The sequence below is a fragment of the Archocentrus centrarchus genome, chromosome 11 (genome assembly GCF_007364275.1).
Source record: "Archocentrus centrarchus isolate MPI-CPG fArcCen1 chromosome 11, fArcCen1, whole genome shotgun sequence".
NCBI lineage: Eukaryota > Metazoa > Chordata > Actinopteri > Cichliformes > Cichlidae > Archocentrus > Archocentrus centrarchus.
The window spans coordinates 15,970,549-15,992,196 of NC_044356.1; the positions used below are offsets into that span (position 1 = coordinate 15,970,549).

General features: G+C 39.0%; 1 protein-coding gene across 1 annotated transcript in view; it reads left to right on the forward strand.

Moving 5' to 3' along the window:
* Positions 1-21,648, forward strand: part of csmd3b (CUB and Sushi multiple domains 3b) — a 381,849-nt gene that overhangs the window by 105,024 nt on the left and 255,177 nt on the right. The gene's annotated exons all lie outside the window — the stretch shown is intronic.

A 21,648-nucleotide genomic window follows, 5' to 3' on the forward strand; every position in this document is an offset into this window, starting at 1 on the left:
TATTTTAAAATTTTTCCTGCACTTGACCGATAGTCTTCTACTAACTGTCTTTACAAATTTCTGTAGTCTGATGTGAAGGTGCCTTTCTTTGACAGTTTGACCACTTACTTGAAAGAACAAAGAATAGAACTTACAGCTCTCCAATCAGTAAAAAAAAATCAGCACCATTAAAAACATGTATGAAGTATTGGGTCTTTTTTGGAAACTTTCTCAGCAAAGGCAACATAACAAACATGTTTGTGCAGCATTGTTTCATTGTATGCCTGGATTTTACAGATTGAGCATATTTCCCCATCATTATTGGGCTTCTTTCAGCTGCTCCCTTTTTCACAAGGGGTGGTCACAGCAGATGGATCCACATGTTTGATTTGGCAGATTTTTTTATGCCGGACACCCAGGCAGAAGCAGCCCTCCCAGGGATTTGTGTCTTGAACCGTTTCTTGCACGTTAGGCAAATATGGTAACCAGTACTCTGTGGAGCCACATACTTTTTTTTTGTCATTATTGCATTAGACAGTCATTAGAATGACACTACTCATGGACCACTCAAACTTCAAAGAAATCTTTTCTTTTTTTCTGTGTGCTAAACCCAATGAGCTGTGCAAGGTCCTGGTGAAACCCACTCTGCTTTGGTCATGGTTCAATCTTCTTAACCTTGTTTGTTCTGGATAACAAGCTGATGAGAATCAGGGCTGTGTAACAAGTCAACCAATATACCTTGGATGACTCTTCTGTGTAATAATATTGACTGTCTTGTGTGCTTGAGTGCTTGGTTGCATGTGTGCGTGCTTGTCTTTTCTGTTTATGTATTCAAATATTCCTCATGTTTTGAGACTTAATCTTTCTTTCACATTTTGGGGATGTGTCTTTACTATGGAGAGGGGGTGTGGTGGGAGACATCATATAGTTAATCATATTGTAAATCAGTTTAAACTGGCAGAATTAGAAAGGTAGTATTTATGGTAAAGGTTAGATTTCCAGAAGATAAATGTAAGTCAGTGTACTGTCTTTGGAATACATGACTGGTTTGTGTGTTTGTGTGCACGCACGTATGTGTGTGCACGTGAAGTTCCAGTAATCCCAGTGGCTAAGCTGGTAATCCCCTCAAGCTGCCCATTAGCCCCTTGACACAGACATATACAGACACACACACGCCCACAGACACACACACAGACACTACCTCCGGGGCAGTCACCCAGGTGTCAGACAGACTATTCCTCAGGGAGGGATCACTATGATCAGCCACAGAGCTGGCCCACTGCCCCTGGAGGAGGAATGGAGACAGTGGCTGGCATTACATACAGATTAAAGAGAGGGAGACAAAAGGCGAGGGAGAAATGAAGAGACAGACAGAAAAAGGGATGTCAGAGGGAAATCAGATTTAGATGATTGACAAAGAGAACACGCAAAGACAAAGAATTAAAAGAAAAAGTGATTTTTTTTTTCTGTTTGTTTCCGCTCACTGAACTGGCCTCTGCATCAAATGCTATCTTATCTAGAGATTTTGAAGCTTTGAAATACTTTCCCCTTCCCTATCTGGAGAAGAACAGCAGATTTCTCTTACAGCTGGATATTTTTTGTCTTGTATAGAGCATTTCTTTTCCATTTCTGTGTATCCCCTGATCTTGTTTCTATCACTGAGATGACATCAGGTGATCTCTACAGAAACATTCTCTTTGAGTTAATATCCTCAAACTGATGGTTCACCTGTGCCACAAATGGACTGTTTGAAAAACATAATGCCTTTGTGGATACACTGTCTTTGCTGCAAAGATCCATCTTTTCCTCCCACAGAGCTTGTGATAATCAGTGTGTGGACACTCAGGGCCCCTGGAATGTGCAAAAAAAGAAAAGAAAAAAGATACAGCTCTCACCTGTACGCTTGTCATTGATAAATCAAGACAACTTGTGTATTTCAGGAAACTTTTTATAGGTATATGCGGCATATGGTGAGAATACACTGCCTTGATCGAATCCCATAACCACCCACCGTCTCTTTGGAGTTCAGCCCTGAACGGTGTGGGCAGGAAGAAACATGGTTCTCTCATTAAAGCTCTACTATTATGAGTCATTCAGTTTGAACACTGAACATATATCACCACCAGTCCACGCGGATGTGGGACAACAGAAGAACTGTTCCCTTTTGTATGTCACATAACACAAACAGTAGGACACATGAGCTAAGACTCACAAAACAGGTGTGCCGTTTCTGTCGTCTCTCACTTCTGTCTCCCACATCATTTCTAGATGAAATCTTAGAAGTGTTGTTCTCGCTTGGCTCTTTGGATTTCCTCTGTCTACAATATTTCCTCTTTTCTTTCTTTTAACGTATACTAATAAGCAAAAACATTTTGACTGCCTGCCTAATATTTTCCTCCTTATGTCACAGAAGAAAATTCTTACCTGGTTATTTGGGGTCTATAAGGCCTCTCTGAAAGTCACATGTACTGTTGCACCAGGATGCTAGGTTTCTTTCCTTTTTTTTTGGATTGTTCATCCTGCACTTACAGTGTAGTTACATAAATCATTTTCACTACAACATAAGGTGACTAGGACAACATATAAAATAGTGCAAAGGCTTTCCCCTAGAGCAGAATTATAGTAAAAAATGTGCAGAATACAAACACCAATTTAAATTGTCTTTGTTTTGTTATGCTCCTATTGATCTACTCCACAAATTCAGTTTCAGAGGATTTTGGCCACATTATTGAAGAGGAATATGTTTTAACTTTTCTTGCAGGTGTTCCATTGCCAGGTCAACACCTTAAACATTTTGCCAGGTTCCTCCCCAGGGTCCACTGAAGACAATGTGTATGGTGTGGTAGGGTACTTTATTCTGCTAAAAGAAGCCACTGCTGTAATGTTTAGGTAGTGAATTCCACATGAATGCTTGGACCTCATGTTAGCACTGTTGCCAGGTACACTCATCACTGATGACTAGAGTACAGCATTACATCTGGCATTGCATGGATAGTTGGGGTGCTCTGACTGAATCACTTGGCTATAACAATTTGACCCACATTGACTTCAAGAACTTAAGTGCGCTATTTTTTTGAGGCAATCAACATAATTTGGCTCATTAATTTACATGTCACACTGGTAATCGCTTTCAAAAGCAGGAAAAGACCAAGGTGGGTTGGCAGTTAGTGAAACACAAATGCTATGAACTACTAAAGAAATAACAAAAAAGCTGCACAGGAAAATGACAGGAAAACAGCAGACAACTAAATAGAAAAACACACTAAAAAAATCAAATGCACAGGGACTAAGTGGAGAAATACAAGATGACAAAAAACAAGAGGCAAACCATAAAATGACCTGATCCACACCAGATTAAATGTACACACCAGGGAGAGGTATAATAAGGTATTAGTGGCCTTAAGAAAGACAATAAGAAGGGCAGAAAAAAGGAAAGAGGATTGAAGTGAAAACATTAATCTGCATAAACAGCTTACCTTCTAAATCAGGAAGTAACTGTATAAAAAAATAAAGAACACACAGATAAGGAAACAAAGGAGCAAGCCTGGAAAACTCTAGATCGGAGTATAGTAAAAATTATGAATTGTAACAGAGACAATGAATAAACATAAAGCCCATGACTGCACAGTACGTGTCTCTTTATGAAAAAACTCTGCTTTTGGTGGACCACTTGTAGTCATGGTAAAAAAGAATGTACACTCGCCTTCATTTCTAAAGTTTTACATATCAGGACAAAATAAAAAAATCATCTAGTCCTTAGCAGGTCTTAAAATTATTTTAATAAAACCTCAAACGAGCAAAAAAACATGACATATTGCACTGTGCCTTTTGTTTATTTAGCAATTAGAAAAAGTATGGCTTAGCCTCTTCTCTCTAAAAAGGATATGGCAGCACAACTTTTGCAAAGTTGCATCTGAACAAATCACAGGACTTCTGGAACAATGACCTTTGGACAGACAAAACCAAAGTGGAGATGTTTGGCCATAACAAAATCAACAGCATATCAGCACCAGCACCTCGTACAGTATGAACTGTCATTACAGTGGTGCAGGGGTGATGATTTGGGCTTGTTTTTCAGTCACGGGACCTGGGCGCCTTACAGTCATTGTGTTGACCATGAACTCCTCTGTATACCAAAATGTTCTAGAGTCAAATGTGAGGCTACCTGTCCAACAGCTAAAGCTTGGGTCAAACTGGGTCATGTAACAGGGCAATGATCTCAAGCACAGCAGCTAATTTACAACACAATGGCTGAAAAAGAAAAGAATCAAAGTCCAGACCTCAACCCGACTGAAATGTAGTGGCACCTTAAGAGAGCTGTGCACAAACAAATGCCTGCAAACCTCAATGAACTGAAGCAATGCTTTAAAGAAGAGTGGGCCAAAATTCCTCCACAAATATGTCAGACTGATTAAGCGGGAAAAAAATTACTTCTGTTAAGTTATTGCTGTTAATGATGGTTCTACAATCTTTTGAATCACAGGGTGTACATAGTTTTAGCTTAGTTTCTGTTAAATAAATAATGACATTGTCTAAAATGTGTTGGTTTTTATCTGATGTTGCATGTAAATAATTGTATAACCTGCTGAGGAAAAGCTTATTTTTTTAATTAATTTTTTTTTTACTATGTCCTAAAGACTCAAAAGAGGGTGTACTTTTTTGACTGTATACGCAGCTCTATTTTCTGTGTACAGCAGCAGAACTCTAAGGACCAAATAATTCTTGAACTAAAATAATGAAGAAATGGCTGCTGCACATTAATCCACATAATTATACATTGTTTTTTGCACAGGGCTGTGTAGCCACTTGAGAGTTCTATTCTAATAAAAGACCCAAGCAAAGTAATTTCACTTATTATAAAGCATTCAGTTAGAAATTAACTTATTAAACTCTTAGGTGAAATTTGCTTTTATAGTTCCAATGATTGGAGCAAATGAGCTAAATATTATTAAGTTGATTAAACTGTGCCATGAAAATCAAATATTTGTTTGCAAAATAAGAATCCAATTATGTTGCAGTAGACACACACTGTATATTACTAGTCCATTCCTGCATCATGCTATCTTGATTCTTTTCTACCTGTGTTTGCAGAAACGTGGTCTTTTCTGTCCTTTCCCTATGTCATTTCTTTTTATCTTTATGAGGTAGCATAATAATCAATATGCAGCTCAAGCAAAAGCAAAACGTTGATTTAACAAAGTACAATGAAACTCTGCCAGCTTGGGTACGCTGTCCTTTTGATTTCGAGTTATCTATGTTTTAGCAAATGTTATTTCAAACTGCATGTCAGACTATGAAATGCATCTGTCAAGGTAAAATCCTCAGGTAATTTTTGTCATACTGTCAGCATACTGTGCAACTCATTTGTTGTATTTTGGTGGATGCATCAATCTACAATCTGCAACATGTGGATAAAGGTGGGAGACCAGCAAACTTTCTCAAAGTCCCAAATTTTGCTCAGCTTCAGGTAGCTGGCATTTATCCTTTAATACTGTACAATACTGATCATCGATGACTACAACAACAGAAAAAGCCATATGTGTTGAGCTTAGGCCCCAGTCACACAGGCCTGGAGACTGATTGGCAACTGCTTGGAAAGCAGCAGTTGCTGGGGAAAAGTTAGTATTCCTCAGTTGTGAGCGGTTGCTGGCAGCTGCTGTAAAACCAGTTGCAATGGAGGATTTTTAGGCTTGGCTTCATACAAACTATCAGGTTGTGTCTTGCTTTCAATGGTGAATGATCTCTTTCAGTTGTGACCATTCCCAAGATGCATGTTGGTTCCAAAATTCTTTTGGAAAGCAAAAATTGAAAATTTCTCAAAACAAACATAGGGATCCGTACTTAGTGTATTTTCATATATATATATATATATATATATATATATATATATATATTTATTTATTTTTACAACTTTTCATACTGATAAAGACCTCCGTCATGGCCATTCGTACTCCACCAAATAATTAAGTGATAGATAACATTTCATTACATGAAATCCTGTGTGTTGAGAGAAATTTCTATTTTTTACAATGGGTCCACAGTAAAATAAAAAAAACACATTTGAAATTTTAACTTGAAATTGTGCTCCTTTTTCTTATATTAATATGTCTCAGAAATTACATTTACATTGACAGAAATTGGTATTTCACTGGTCTTGCTCACTTAAGATCAGAGTGGGCTATATGTGGCTCACAGTGTAAAATGAGTTTGACATACCTGGTTGACACTATATGCATTGAAACCACTTTGACATTTTATTTAGCTGTTTGGTTAATTGCTTGTGAGCCTACATGAACATGCAGTTGGACATGTTTAAATCTTACAAGTAATGTTCTAGTAACACTTTCAATCTCCACCCCAGTGAGAGAATTGGAGAATAGATCAGAGACAGGCAGATATAAGGAGACATAAAGGCCCAGACACTGAAAGACTGAGAACAATGCTTTTCTGTCTGCTCTGCTGCGCTCTCCATTATCCTTTAAGACAGAAATACAAGAATTCAATTAAAAAGACCATGTAGTGACCTTAACACACACAAACGCACATGCGTGAACACACACAGTGTTGATGTATCAATTAATCACTGTCTGTCACCTGACCATTATAGACTGTGTATCCTCACTGGGCCATGGGAATTTTATTTATATATTTATGCAGTGTTTGTGTGTGCTCATGTATGTGTGTGCAAGATGTAGTTCCACTCTATAATGACCATTGTTATCCCTCCCCTTAAAATAATGTTTGTGCCAACAGGCCCTCTAATAGTTCTTTTCTTGTGTGTGTGTGTGTGTGTGTGTGTGTGTGTGTGTGTGTGTGTGTGTGTGTGTGTGTGTGTGTGTGTGTGTGTGTGTGTGTGTGTGCGTGTGCGTGTGCATTCAATTCATTAGTATGCAGTACTGTTCTGTACTTGCCTTGTGTTATTAGGCATTGAAATGAAATGACTGAATATGGCCTGAGTCCTGGGGCTCAAACTAACACAAAATCTAAACATTAAACTGACACAATCAAAGACACACAAACACATTCACACTATCAACCCTGAAGACATATGCTCTCAATGTCTATTTCAATTTCCATTGAAGGCTAAAGCCATTTTATAGTGGATTCTTAAAATTGCTATTTTGACTGAAGAATGCTATTTATTTTCACACTGCTGTAAATTAAAGTCACAGACTCTGGTCAGCCCATTGCTATTGATGTCATGGTCTGCACAGGACCTGAAGACATTCACGGGCCTTGCGCCAGATACTCATTCCACGTTTGTGAGAATATATTAAATAAACAGTCTCATTTATTTACCACGCGACACTGAATGCAAATGCTTTTATTCACATTTTATGTCTAATAGATTATACCTGTGCCCCCATATACGCTGTAAATCTTCCTGCTTTTATTTAGCTCTGTAACAATGGTATTTATACTTGTCCAAAACTCTACCAAAACTAATGAGACTATGCAATTTAGAGCGCCCAAGGGGGATTTTTATGGACAGAAGCTATATTTTCTGATTCACAGCTTAACTATTCCATTGAAGGAAGTGCATTTGGATATTAAAACTAACAGATGACCCATCTGTCACAAGTACTGAGGTGAGAGCTGAGTAAGAAGTTGAGCCAAGTTGCTGATATCTGAAATTTATCATTGCACTCAGAGGTGCGTATCACTCCTGCTCTACAATCTGCAGGCTGAGATGGGTCTTCTGTCATTTAGGCTTCTAATTTCCAGGGTTTCGATTTCCCATTTTACTTCTAAAGCAAAGTTGAGCATCTATTCCTGTATATAGGTAGTAAACTATATTGATAAAAGTACTCGGCCACCTACACATGGAAACTCATGCCATGAAGCTCCTGGCACACAGTTTTTGTGCAGATATTGATGCAGGAGGAGGTTTGGAGTTATTGAGTCAGCAGAGGGTTTGTGAGTTTTGCACACTGTGCACCTCAGCATTTGGCAACTTTCCTCACTTCTCCTTTTATCCATGGCAACGCAACCAAAAACACCTGATCAAAGATTAACCGGTGTGGCCCAATGCTTTTGTCCATACAGTATTTCTTGAAGAGCAAAAAGTGATTCCTTACCTTACAGATTATTGTTTATGTTGTACTGCACTGTTAAAAAAACTCGTCAAATCACAAAAATATTCTAGCAGCTGGGATACCAGAAAAATTCCTTTAAAAATCCTGCTGACCGGTGTAGGTAGGGCTCGAACTACCAACTTTCTGACCAGCAGGTGATGTGCTCCACCCCCTGAGATACAGTCAGGCCAAACCACCTGTTATTCCTCATTGATCTCCCATCCAGTGCTATCTAGGCCCGACCCAGAGGAGATCAGGCGTGATCAGGCATGCTCAGCCTGTAAACTGTTCTTGCAGATGTTATATACTCCACCCATCCATTTTCTTCTGCTTATCCAGCACCAGGTCGCGGGGGTAGCAGCCTAAGCAGAAAAGTCCAGACCTCTATCTCCACAGCCACCTCCTTCAGCTCATCCAGGGGGACACAGAAGCGTTCTCAGGCCAGCTGAGAAATATGATGCCCCAGGGCCTCCTCCTGGTAGGACATGCCCAGAACATGTCACCCAAGAGGCGCCCAGGAGGCATGATCTTGTTCTTTTGGTCACTACTTAAAGCTCATGACCATTGGTGAGGGCAGACACATAAATCTAAATTGACAGCTTTGCTTTCATGCTGAGCTCTCGGTCTTTATCACGTCCGCATCACTGCAGCCAAAGCTCCCTCTCCCACAAATAATAATAATAGTGAGAAGAAGAATAAATTCTGCAACAAGTGGAGAAGTTTAACTGTCGACACTTGACAAAAGGGTCTTGTTCACGAGTGAGGGGAGATAGGAGCGGGAGATTGACAGCCAGAATATTTCCATGATTTCATGACACAGAAAAATTCCTTTCCTTTTTTTTTTTTTTGGAAAAAAAGCAATTTTTCCAGCTCCCCAGCTGATTTGACAAGCAGCGGAAATGAGCTTCCTCTGATGGGTGGCTGGCCTCTCCGTTAGACAAATGGTGAGGAGTGCAGTTATTTGGGTCGGGGGGGGCTCAGAGTAGGGCCACTACTCCTCCACATCGAAAGGAGCCAGTTGAGGTAGTTCGAACTTCTGACTAGGATTCCTCCTGGGTGACATGCTACTGGGAACAGCCCCGGGGGCAGACCAAGGACATGCTGGAGATATTATATCTTTCGGCTGGCCTGGGGACACCTTGGTGTTCCCTCAGATGAGCTGGAGGAGTTAGCTGGGGAGAGAGTGGTCTGGGCCTCTCTGTTTAGGCTGCTGCCCCCACACCCGGCCATGGATAAGTGTAAGAAAATTTTTAATTCTTTCCCCATTATTTTTCTGGGGAAAACTTCCATGATGACACAACGTATCTGTTATTTAATGAACAAATCCAAGATAAAACACACAAAATGAAAACAGGTTTTATTGTGCTTAATTTTAATTTGGAAATATTATAAAAGTTAGTTCTCATAATCAACAAAAATGGCTAAAAGCCTTCAGGTAACAAGCTGTGGTAACATTGAACCACTCACTCATTATACACATGTACATCCAGGTGTTTACCTAGAATTATGTTCTGTGTGCGTGTGTGTTGATTTATTATTGTGTGTCCACTGCGTGGGTCTGCTGTTTGAATCTATGACAGTCTGTGTTGTGTGGCCTTTTGTTGCCTCCAACAAGTGAAAAAGATAGTTATTACCACAGGCAAGGTTACACCTCAATAGAGACAGATCACACACAAAGGAATAGTAGGCTGTTTGTTGCAGTGAAACATGAAAAATTGATAAAAAATAACCATAAGCTGACCTCTACAATCCAACCCTTAAAACAACAGTTTTAATTAGCTCAATTATCTCTAGCTAAAATGCCTCTTTTGCACTTTCTTTTTAGTCTAGTATAATTTAAGGCTTCAGACTGTGCATTGCTACACAATTATTATTGTGGTAAACACAGTTTCTACCCAAAATCAGTGAACGGTTAAATTAACCGATCTGACAGAATGACATTATGCCCAACACCGGCAACAGAGACACAAATACAGATATTTTAAAAACTGTACTCATTTGCAGTGGGTGATCTAATGATCTGATATTGTCCCCAATTTTAATTTGGCATATGACCTGCTTTTCAGAGGAAAAGTCTCTGTCTTTGATATTCAGCTGCCTTTCCATTGAGTCTCCTGTCCCATTGATAGACATCATTTGCAGATCCTACCAGAACTTCCAGCTGCTGTGAGCTCACTAAGCTCATATAGCAGAACAAGGGTGCCATAAAGTTTTCCCATCTGTCTGAACAATACGTGGCATTGGAGTCTATTGGTGGGACAAGAGACTCATTGGAAAGACAGCTTAATGGATTCAAGGACAACCAAAACAATGACCTCCCAACTTATTTTGAAGACACATCTGGTATAAGGTGATGTTTAGAGCTAGCTTTAGCAGTTGTGCTTTGGAGTTGGTGGAGTTTGATCTAAGCCAATGTAGAGTCCACTGAAGTGTGAATGTACGTGTGTGTTTCCTCTGCCATCATATTTCTTCTTCTACATTCTCCCACCGTTTCTCACATCCCATTTCATCCTGTCTTTCCTTTTTTGTATCCCTCCATCCATATATCTCTCTAACGACTGTCCCTTTAAGGTGCTGTCAGTCATGACACCTCCCCTTTAAATGCCAGCAGACACCTGCAATCTGTCTCTACCTATCTACAAAATACAGGTGTATGCATTTGCAGGCACACAAACTATTTGCGTGTGTGTGTTAATGTGTGCCCCTTCCATTATATGCATTCATGTGTTTGTTTGCCCTTTTCTGTGTATGCGAGTCAGGTTTAATGGTAAGCGATGGTGTAGCCAGCAGCCTAAACAAGCTTTAGCTCACGGGGGCAGCACTCACTATCTATCTAGCTGTCTGAAAGAGAAAGAATGAGGCAAACAGAGGAAATGTGTGTGTGTGTGTCCGTCCATGTGTGTGTGTGGTGGGTCTTTATCATTTAATAGTGGAAGCAGCATCTCCTTTGAAACACTAGAAGGATACTGTTTAGTGTTGTTAGTGGAAGGTCTCGTGAGCGAACCTAAGATAGTTCAGTATAAATAATTCTTTAAAAGCCCTAGTCCTTCCTGCATAGTATGAGGGTGGCAAAAGAAATTCCTTTGCAAATGTAAGCTATTGTAGGTATCACCACAGTACTCTACTGGCCTTAATTCTAAAACAATTTCTTGCACAGAGGCTTAAATTATGCAAGCTAAATGTTTTTCCCTTCCCCCTTTTCTCTGTAGTTTTCAGTAATGTTTTTATTTCGGTTTCTCTGTCAGCAATTTTATGCACAAAAGTTCTAGGTTGAATTTCATTAAACTTGCTAGAGAGGTGAAACACGGGTAAAAGAAGAACAAAAAAAAAAAATGGAGTGCAGATCACTTTCCTTAAAATTGTGAGATAGGGCATTGGCCTTGGCAGGAGATTGCGCTCTCTGAGTGCCCTTCTAGTTAAATCAATTTGGAGAAGTAGAAACAGAAAGCCAATAAGAAGGAGAAAATGTTACTATATTGCAGTGCTGTTATGAAATTCTAATTATTAGCCAACCATTCCACACATACATGAAATACTGACACTTATAGTCAAACATTTTTTTAAAAGAGCTAGAGCAAGCAGAATTCAACTTCACAATTATTATCAGTGTGAGTCTTGGTGTGTTTGTCTTGGAACCTCCGGGGCTGACAGGAAGGTTAATCCACTATTCAACCCCACTCAGAGTGCCTTTCCTTAGGGGTGCACACAGAGCACCGATGGCCCCTGTCACCTCCAAAGACGAGAACCCCCTGGTCCTGCAACACAAAAGGATTTATCATCCTGGGACATCACTGCAATGCTGAAAGAGAATGAAAGGAATGGATGTTTGCACTGCTGGATGCCAATAAATGTGACAAAGAGAGTCTCACAGATATGTAATGAGATATGCACGAGCAGATGCACGCTGGTAGCATGAGAGAAGATAAAAAGAGAGACAGTAAATGCAGGCTTTTGCCTGTTTTTAGTTTTAAGTAATGTGTATGAGTGAGCATGAACGTAGACCACGGGCACAATACAGCCTGAGGTCCAGAACTGCCCTGTGAACCATCCTAAAAGGAGCCATGTTCTAATGGTTTAGTTACGTCATTACTGTCTAGGCTGTCATACGAGGAAAACAAAGGAGAAAATGAATGAATGTTTTCATGTATAAGACAGTGTGTTTGTTGGTAAATAGTAAATATTAGCCTGATCGTTCTTCATTCAGTGATGCAGTTCTGTATGCAGCAGCATTAAAGTTTCATCAGTGACCTTTGAAATGGTGAATATTAGATTACTGGCAAATAGTAAGCAAGTGTAAAAGTTTGTTTTAAAAAAGAAAAGTTATCAAAATGTTTTGATAACTTGTTTGTTGCAAAAGGTTAACGGGATTTAGTTGTTTTATTCATGGTTAATTAAAGGTATTCAAGGTAAACTCTAAGGTATGCTAAGATAACATATCTTTGTTTTGTTACTTCTGTTCCCTTTCTCTTTGTGATGAATGGAGCCAGACATATGTATATGGTTGTCCATGCTTGTGAATGTACTTGTATGCTAATTTACTGGCTTGCATCCCACCATATCAAGGACCATCCTGCAAACATAGGTACACCGAAATGTGCACACAATTCAGGGTGGGTAGTGGATGCCAAATTTACAAGACACAAGAGCAACTATTGACCACATGTAGTGTGTGTGTGTGTGTGTGTCACTAAGGTAAGTGTTGTTAATCAATCACTCACCACAGACCCTGAACTTTGATCACCAGCGAAGGAAATAAATCTACTGGACATGAAGTGGAAGAGGGGATGAAGGTGAAAACGGGGAAGAGTTTATGTGTATATATATATATATATATATATATATATATATATATATATATATATATATATATATATATATATATATATATATATATATATATATATATATATATATATATATATATAAATACCTCTCAAATCCTAAAAAAAGTGTCATGTAGTGCTGCATAACAGGCAGGATGTGGACCCAGAATGCAGGCCTCGGGAGACAGAACATAAACTGAACAGGCAGCTTTAATGTTGAAGACTTTCCAAAATACAGAATGCAAAACAGGGCAGGGCTGGAACTAGGAATACAAGCTAGGAGACTGGGGAAAAACACAGAACACGGCAGCACAAAGCACTGAAGTACGAGGGACGATGCAACAATAAACAGTGAGAAACAATATACATGCTCACAGGATAATTGGAGGAGAGATAACAGGTAGGACACAAGGCTGGAAACTGCAGACATAATGAGGCGGGGGAAGTAAACACAACACATATTTCCCACAGAAAACATACAATAAAACAGCAAGACCCAACTGAATGGGAAACAAGGGTTAACTTGACCTAGGGGAGAGGAGAAGGACTAGGCAGGGGAACATGGGTAAGATGAAGGACAAATGCAGATGAGACTGGGACACCAAGGAACACTAAAGGGAACTAGAAACGACCTGCACGCCAACAGCAACTAAAACTTCTTTTTTTTGTAATTAAACAAATACATTTATTGTTATTTGTCAGTTCGTGTACTGTACATTATTTTACTGGTACTGATTTGCAGGTTAACAGATTACTCTAAAAGAGCAGAAACGTGTAGAGCAAAACATGAGCAAAACAAAAATTTTCTTCAAAGAAATGAAAACATCTGATAAGAAACTAAAAACATTAATATAAAACATGATAACACAGTTGTCATGTTTTGGTCACAGTGATAAGCATGGTTAGCCTCTTTATTTTTCAAAAACAATAGGAATACCGTCACTATTGTTCATTAAAATGCAATTATCTTTTCAATTTTAAGCCTTGATAAATATTCTACATCTAAATTAGGTGACAGAAATGTGACATCTGGAGGATCCACATTTTTCACTTCTTTCTTTGAATTTTTTTAAAATTATTTATTTAAATTTAATGTGTTCACCTTTATTTAAATATAGAACCATGTGTCTCCCTTTTTGATTTTTTTTTAATAATTTCTTTTTGTCATTTTATGTTTTATTTTGCAATTTTTGACCTCTTTGTACCTTTAGTTTCCCTCCAGTTTTCCTCTTAAATATTTCCCCACATCTCTTTGTTCCCTGCCAGATAGCCTTTTTTCCTCCATGTATTGAGGCTTTCTAGTCATTTCTTGTCATCTCAGTTTTATCTTGTTTGGAGTTTGTATTTGTTTCTACCAGTTCCAAATTGTTCCCTAGTGTGCACCTCTCTGCTTACTTGGTTGGACTTCGCTTGTCTTCTGCTCGGGTTGGACGAAACTGTTTGCTATGATTACTGACGTCCAATGTACGGTATGATCTAAACCTAAGTTTTCTATATGTATCTCCCTCCAGTGTTGTTCACTTGGTCCTCTGCCCCTGTGAACACTCAGTGCTCACCCAGAAACATATACATAAGAAAACACAGTGATAAGCACTGTTTAGACTGAACCATTAATGTTTAGACTGTTCCAGTGTGATATAGAAAATATCAGATCTCAATGTAAAGAAAAATCATGCTGGATATCTATACTGATAGGGACTGGTTAATGTGTTAGGAACAAAAGGGTGCCACATTCTTTGATGGAAATGAAAATGATCAATCTACAGAGGGCTGAATTCAAAGACACCTTGAAAATCAAATTGAAAAAAAATTATGCAGCATGCTAGAACATTTTATTGAAAGTTCATTTCACCAACTCAAAATGGTACTCAGCAATTTGTATGGCCCCCACATGCTTGTATGCATGCTGGGCATCACTGAGCTCCTGGACAGTCTGAGGTGCAACTCGGTGGTGTCAAAAGGACCGAAACATAATGTCCCAGAGGTGTTCTATTTGATTTAGGTCAAGTGTGGGAGCCAGTTAATGGTATCAATTCCTTCATCCTCTGCCTGCATGCTCTTTTGACATGAGACCAGGCATTGTCGTGCACCAGGAGGAACACAGGACCCACTGCACCAGTGTAGGGTCTGACAGTGGGTCTACCAGTGGTCTACCAGTGGTGGTAGACGTGCCAATTCTGTTACTCTATGGTAAACGCTAATCAGGCTCCACAGTGCCAGGCAGTGAGTACAAGACCCACTAGAGGATGTTGGGCCCTCAGGCCACCCTCATGACGTCTGTTTCTGATTGTTTGGTCAGAGACATTCACACCAGTGGCTTGCTTTTGTAAGGCTCTGGCAGTGCTCATCCTGTTCCTCCTTGTACAAAGGAGAAGATACCGGTCCTGCTGATGGGTAAAGGATCTTCTACAGCCCTGTCCAGTGGCCTCCACCTGTAAAACAATTCCTCTTTTGGGGGCTGTCCCCCTCTAGTACAGCTGTTGAAACTAATTAACAGACCAGATCAATATTGCAGAAGTTTAACTGACTTGATCCTATATTTGGAGTAAATAGTGCTCCTTTAATTTTTTTGATCAGTATATATGTGTAAGCAGAAGTAACAAAAAAAACTGCTATCATAAAATATTATGCTCTTAATGGACTGAATGAACTTCATGGATACTAGGCGTTTGTGTAAGAGAGTGAGCTTGTGTGATGATCACATAAATATCAACTAGAGACTGCATGATGAAACAGCATTGAAACACAAGAAACTGATCTTAGGAATAAAGTAAATGCAGCCATCAAAAAACAATATTTGAGTGGTTTGATTAAAGGCATGTAATAACAGATTGTGGCAGCTTTAATTTCACTGTCATTTTAAAATTAGATCCTGGGTAATGCTCCATGGCTTTTAAGTTATTCTCTTTACACAATGATTTTATTTTGGTTGGACTGTAACTAATAATATTGAAATATAGAAAAGCATCATCAGCATACTGTAAAAAGTTCTAGGGGTCAAAATAAAACAGCTTGGACTATGAAAACCAAGCCTATGCATGCTGGGCATCACTGAGCTCTTATATTGGACTGTTGTGTTAAATATTATTTCAATCCCTATAACCTGTATGCCTGTGTCTTATATTGTTATAATATTTAATACATCAGACAAGTGGACACATTTCCACAGTTCTGTTTGTCTTCTTCCTTCTGGCCTTCCCCTGCAGCACTTTTGCCCTGTTTTTGACTTGTGGTTTGATGCTTGGTTTGCCAGGAGGCAAATAAGTGTCTTTGACCCATGAAATCATTGTACCGATTGGGTGATGTTCATGTGATGTTTCTGCTTATGTGAGCTGATGAGAATCAGCTGAGATAATGTTGTGCCACTGTGTTGCGGAAAGTCTAAGGCATAAAAACAGGCCGTAAACATGACATCAACATCTCAGTTAGTTTTGTACTTTGGTGGGCAGCTCATGTTTACTTGTGGGATGATGTGCAATAACCATTTTTGGCCTTCCATTCATGCAAAATGAAGTGAAAGAGGTTTTATTTATCAAACTGAGTCTTAAATTCATCAGAGAATAACACTTCTGATCATCAGTGTTCACTTTTACACTTCACTGAAACAAGGTCAGTTATATTAAAAAATGAATGGTGATTTTAAATGTAAGTTTACATGAAAGATGCTTCCACCACTCACATGAATATCTACCCCAGGCACATGTCAGTGTAGCTGGGCTAGATATCAGACAAGTCACTGATATGTTTAAATGATGGCATTTATATCATATATGACTTGATCTCAGAATTTATTTCACGCAACACAAAATTTTAAACGTGTATTAATTACTCAGCCAAGCCCTCTGTTTTAATTTTTTACAGTTTTACTTTTCCACATCGCTCTTTCCTTCATGGCAATGATAATAATTGAGAATCTCTTTCCCTTGTTGGCAATAAAAATGCCATCACACAACATACAATGAAAGGAGGGGGAAACAGAAAGATGGAGAATCTAAGGGAGGGGGTTTGCCAATCACATTAGCCATACTGTGTTGTTGCTTCTTTTACAGAACTTCTTTTTCAGAAAACGGTGTATACATGTGTGTGTGTCTGTGTGTTCTTTTATGCATTGCCTCTTATGTTTTTGTATTTGTGTGTGACAGAGAAGGCACTCTGCTGATATTAGCTTCATTCAGTCACTTGCTAATGTGATTTCACTACACACAAAACACACACACACGCGCATGCACGGGTATACAGTACTACACACACTCCCACAGGAATAGACCTTGAGTGCCAGACACCCACTGTTCCATCTTTCATTCAGTTTCTGTAAGAGAATTTTGGTTTTACCTCATAAATCTGAGAACACATAAATCCTGTGGCTGGGCTGTCCCACATATTGAAAGATTCAACTGAGGATTTTTTTTTTTTTTTTTTTTGGGGGGGGGGGGGGGGGGGGGGGGGGGGGGGGCTTCAATAATGTGAGAGCCAGAGCTGGAAGTCTACTTTGTTAGTACGCAGGTCACATTTTTAGGATGGCCAAGCCATTACTTACACGTTTTCAGGTGATTTGCCTTAGTTTCTACTGGCACCGGGATTCTCAGTTTGTGGCCCATTCTGCATTTCATACAATAAAGTTTTGAGTCACCCCTCATTACCTCCGCCAAGGAGGTTATGTTTTCGGTCGCGTTGGTTTGTTTTTCTGCTTGTCTATCTGTTTGTTTGTTTGTTTGTTTGTCAGCAGGATTACTCCAAAAGTTATGAATGGATTTCAATGAAATTTTGTGGAGTGGTTGAAAATGACAAGAGGAAGAAGTGATTAAATGTTGGCGGTGATCTGGATCACAATCTGGATCCAGAAATTTTTTTAAGGATTCTTCACTATTGCAGGATAGGGGGTCATTGTTGTCTGGGAAAGATGAAAGATTATTTCACAGTATTTAGATACACGTATTACAGTGTCAGTGACCCTATGGCCTTGGCAGAGGTTTGCGCTCTCTAGAAGTGCTTCTAGTTTCTTTATATTTTGCTTCCAAGGTGCCAGTCTTCCTTGTAATTTTTAAAGTGGTAAAGTAATTGTGCAGGCTTTCTGGAGGTCTTTCAAAGTTTTTTTTCTGGACATTGCTATTTGCAGTCCAGTCCTTGTACCTGACCATCTTCAGTGGAACATTTTGTTTGCTTGTTTGTTTGTTAAGCCACTTAAGGCTGATCTGGGAATCATTCAAGCATAAAAAATAACAATGAACTCAAATTATGAACCACTGTTGTGTCTATATATATAAAACAGCCAACTTAGCAAAGAAACAAGTTTTATATTGTATCTTTAGGCACTTTGTTGCTAGCAGCATGTTGCAAAAACACATGATTTGTCCCCATTTCTTTAACCAAATCTATGAAAAATCCCCAAGATAACAGAGATTCTCAGGCTTAAAATTGTATTTTTGCACCAGCAGGGTGTTTACCAAAGAGCTACTACAAGTCTCAGCATGGTGTGCATTGTTTCCTTAAACAATTCCAGGCAAAAGAAGTAGTTGCGGGCCTAATAAACTATCTACAGCAGATGAACTGTTTCTGTAGGTCATGCCGTTAAGAAATCCAACAAAGACCTGACACAGGACCTAGGAGATGTATCTGGCCCTTCTGCTATTCACTTCAACCTCCTCAGAAATGGTCTCAGTGAAAGGGTGGCTGTGAAGAAGCCATTCTTAAGAAAGGAAAATGGAGAAAAGTTTGAGGTGTGCAAAATTACACAAGAACTGGACTGAAAATTAGTGGCAACAGGTCTTGTGGAGTGAATGAAGAAGAATAAATGAGTGGTGACAGAAGATATTTGCATATACTGTAGCTTACATCATCTTTTGATATAGCAGCAAGAAACAAGACCGAGGGAGTGTTTCTTTGGAGCTTTGCTCTAGACATCATGGCAGACTATAGCTGATCTTGAATGCAATGGAATGCAATAGCCACCTGTTGCCACAAAATGTTAATAAATGTGCACCAACAATTACCAGCATAAACCATCATGCTCCTAACAGATGCATTACACATGCTAACCAAGAGTGATGTGTACATTTTTTTTAATTAATTTATCTTTTTGCACAGTTACATGCGTCATAAACTGGCATATCAGAGAGAATTCTTTTAGGCTTCACCTTTGCACATTTTTAATTTATTCCCAATACTTGACTTTCTGCTTGTGTGGTCTCTTATGACTGCCACATGGCCAAGCACTGTTTGGTATCAGTGCTGGTAATGTGAGATAAGAGCTGTGACACACAAAACTATCACCCAGAAATGTTGTGTTCTCTGAGAATAACAATAATAAGAATAATATTAATGAATGATGGTGCAAAAATAAGAAAGTTAGATTGCCGTCTCTTGTTTCACAGGCTGTTTTGTTTTTTGTGCATGTATACAATACATATTGAATACTGATGTGGATATCTATTGTCATTGGTTCTGCTCTGAGGTCCAGAGATTATTTGCTACATAGGAAAAATAGCACACTGCAGTATATGTGTATTGATAGCTTGTTGAAATGTTGTTATCACTGTAATGTAGAATTCCTTCTGTAAAATCAGATCACGTTGAACTGACATATGACTAAATGTGTTTCATCAAGGGAAAGAATGATTATTCACATGTAAAACACAGTAAGAAGATCAGGGGACAGCTTTGGCTCAAGGGGTAGAGCGGGTTGTCAGATAATCATAAGGTCAGTGGTTCAATTACAACATCTCTAATGTGTGTGTGTGTGTGTGTGTGTGTCCCTGGTCAAGATGCTGATCCTCAAATTACATCCATTGGTGTGTGAGTGCAGATGTAATAGGTAAAAGTCTTTTAAGGCCAATAATGAAACACTGTGTGAATGGATGAATGTGGTTTGTAGTATAAAGAGCACTTTGAATGAAGAGTAGAAAAGCCATTAAGTGCTGAACCATTTGGACATTTTGTGACTTAATTATCCAAGAGGTTGCTAATTAATCAACTTTATCATGTATATTGTTTGCCACAGTGATTAAAATGCAAAAAACCTATATCACGTGTGCACTCATAGTGCACTTAGTTTGCTATTGCTACACTGATTGTTACACAATAATATGATATTACCAAGGTTCCTACGACTACTGCCTGAACTTTGTGTCTTACTGCTTTTTCCTTTTGCAAACTTCACATGCGCACGTGCATAAACTGCTGTATTGTTTACAGTAGCATTACAAATAAGACTTAATGTGAATGTGCAGAAAGCATTTGGTTTTGAGTCAAAGCACAGTGACACACTGTGCATCATTATACACATATCATCATAATGTTCTTACTACAACAAAGGCAACACAGTAAAGACAGATAAAATGGAGAGGGAAGTGAGGCCAAAAGGGCCAGTTAAATAATGCTGAGGAAAAACAAACAGAAGAACAAAGAGGGAGGAAGACAAAGATTTACTGACTGAAGATGAGATCAGAAAATGTCCAAAAATAGAAGTGAAGCTGAGGCAGAAATGCACAGATGAGAAATAGATTAGGAATGGAGAGGAAGATTAAAGAGATGGTTGGGTACTTTTAAGAAGGTGGCCATTTGCACTTTGAATGGTTTTGGATTAGAAGGGAGAGAACAAAGAAATAGAAAGGGAGCGAGTCAGTTGAGAAATGAGAATCAACATGTGAGGCTGGACGGGTTAAAACGATTCAGGGGGAAACGGACAGCAGTGGAAACCAAGCTGACGGGAGAGATGGAAGCTTGCAAGAAGAGGTGCAGGACAGTTGGGGGTAACCAGAAAGAAGTGTAGGGAGAATGATTAGTGAAGAGGGAGTTTACAGGAGGGGAACAAATCTGAACTAACAACTGAAAAAGTGGCGCATTGGGGATTAAAAAGGGAGGCAAGATGGAAGTGAGATGGAGGTACAGGAAGATGAGAAGAAAGCAGAGGAGACAGCAGACAATGAATAAATATGACAAGGAGGTTGTGAGGGGGTAAAAGAAATAGGATAGGGAGATTAAAAGATGAGCGGTATAAAAGCAGACCCATAATGGAGCATAAAAGCAAGGTAGGTGGCACAAGAAGAAAATGAAAGGGCAGAGAGGTAGAATCGAGAGAGAGGAGGATTCTGGACTTAACTGTGGTTGTTTTGCTGATGGAAAGCTTAATAAATTAATATGTGGAGACAGAAAGAAAAACGGGAGGACAGATTGAGAAGAAGAATGAGTGCAAGGATGGAAGCAGGAGAATGCAAAATTAAAGTAACTCTCTGCGTGGTGTGAATGTTTTAAAAATTTAAAAGCACTTTGTCATAACTGGGAATGTGTGTTATGCTAAAGTCTCAATACTAGATAGAGGTCACAGTCAGACATAATTTCTCTTGTTGCAGTAACATTAAGCAGATTACTTTTAACAACTCACAGGTGCGCAAGTGGCCACACTGAATTTGTCTTCTGGGTTATAGTAGGTGTATTCAAGTGTCATGTTTATGTTATAACACATGCACAGTGAGTGGGGAAGAACAAAACACAGTTAATTAATAAGCAGCGTCCTGATTGTTACGAAAGGGAGCGAGCAAATAAATGGGAAGTATGGCTAGAGGAAATATAGATACAAAGAAAGATTATATATATATATATATATAAAGAGATTAGAAGAACTAAAGAGGAAGGGTAAGAAAGGCGATTTAGGTGGATAAATGCCACAGACGGAAGTGGATAGAGGAGATGAGATACAGGGGGAGAAAATATGGAAGGGTGGCGGAAGTGAAAGCAGAAGGGAAAAAAAATATGAGTTTGGTGACTTAACACTA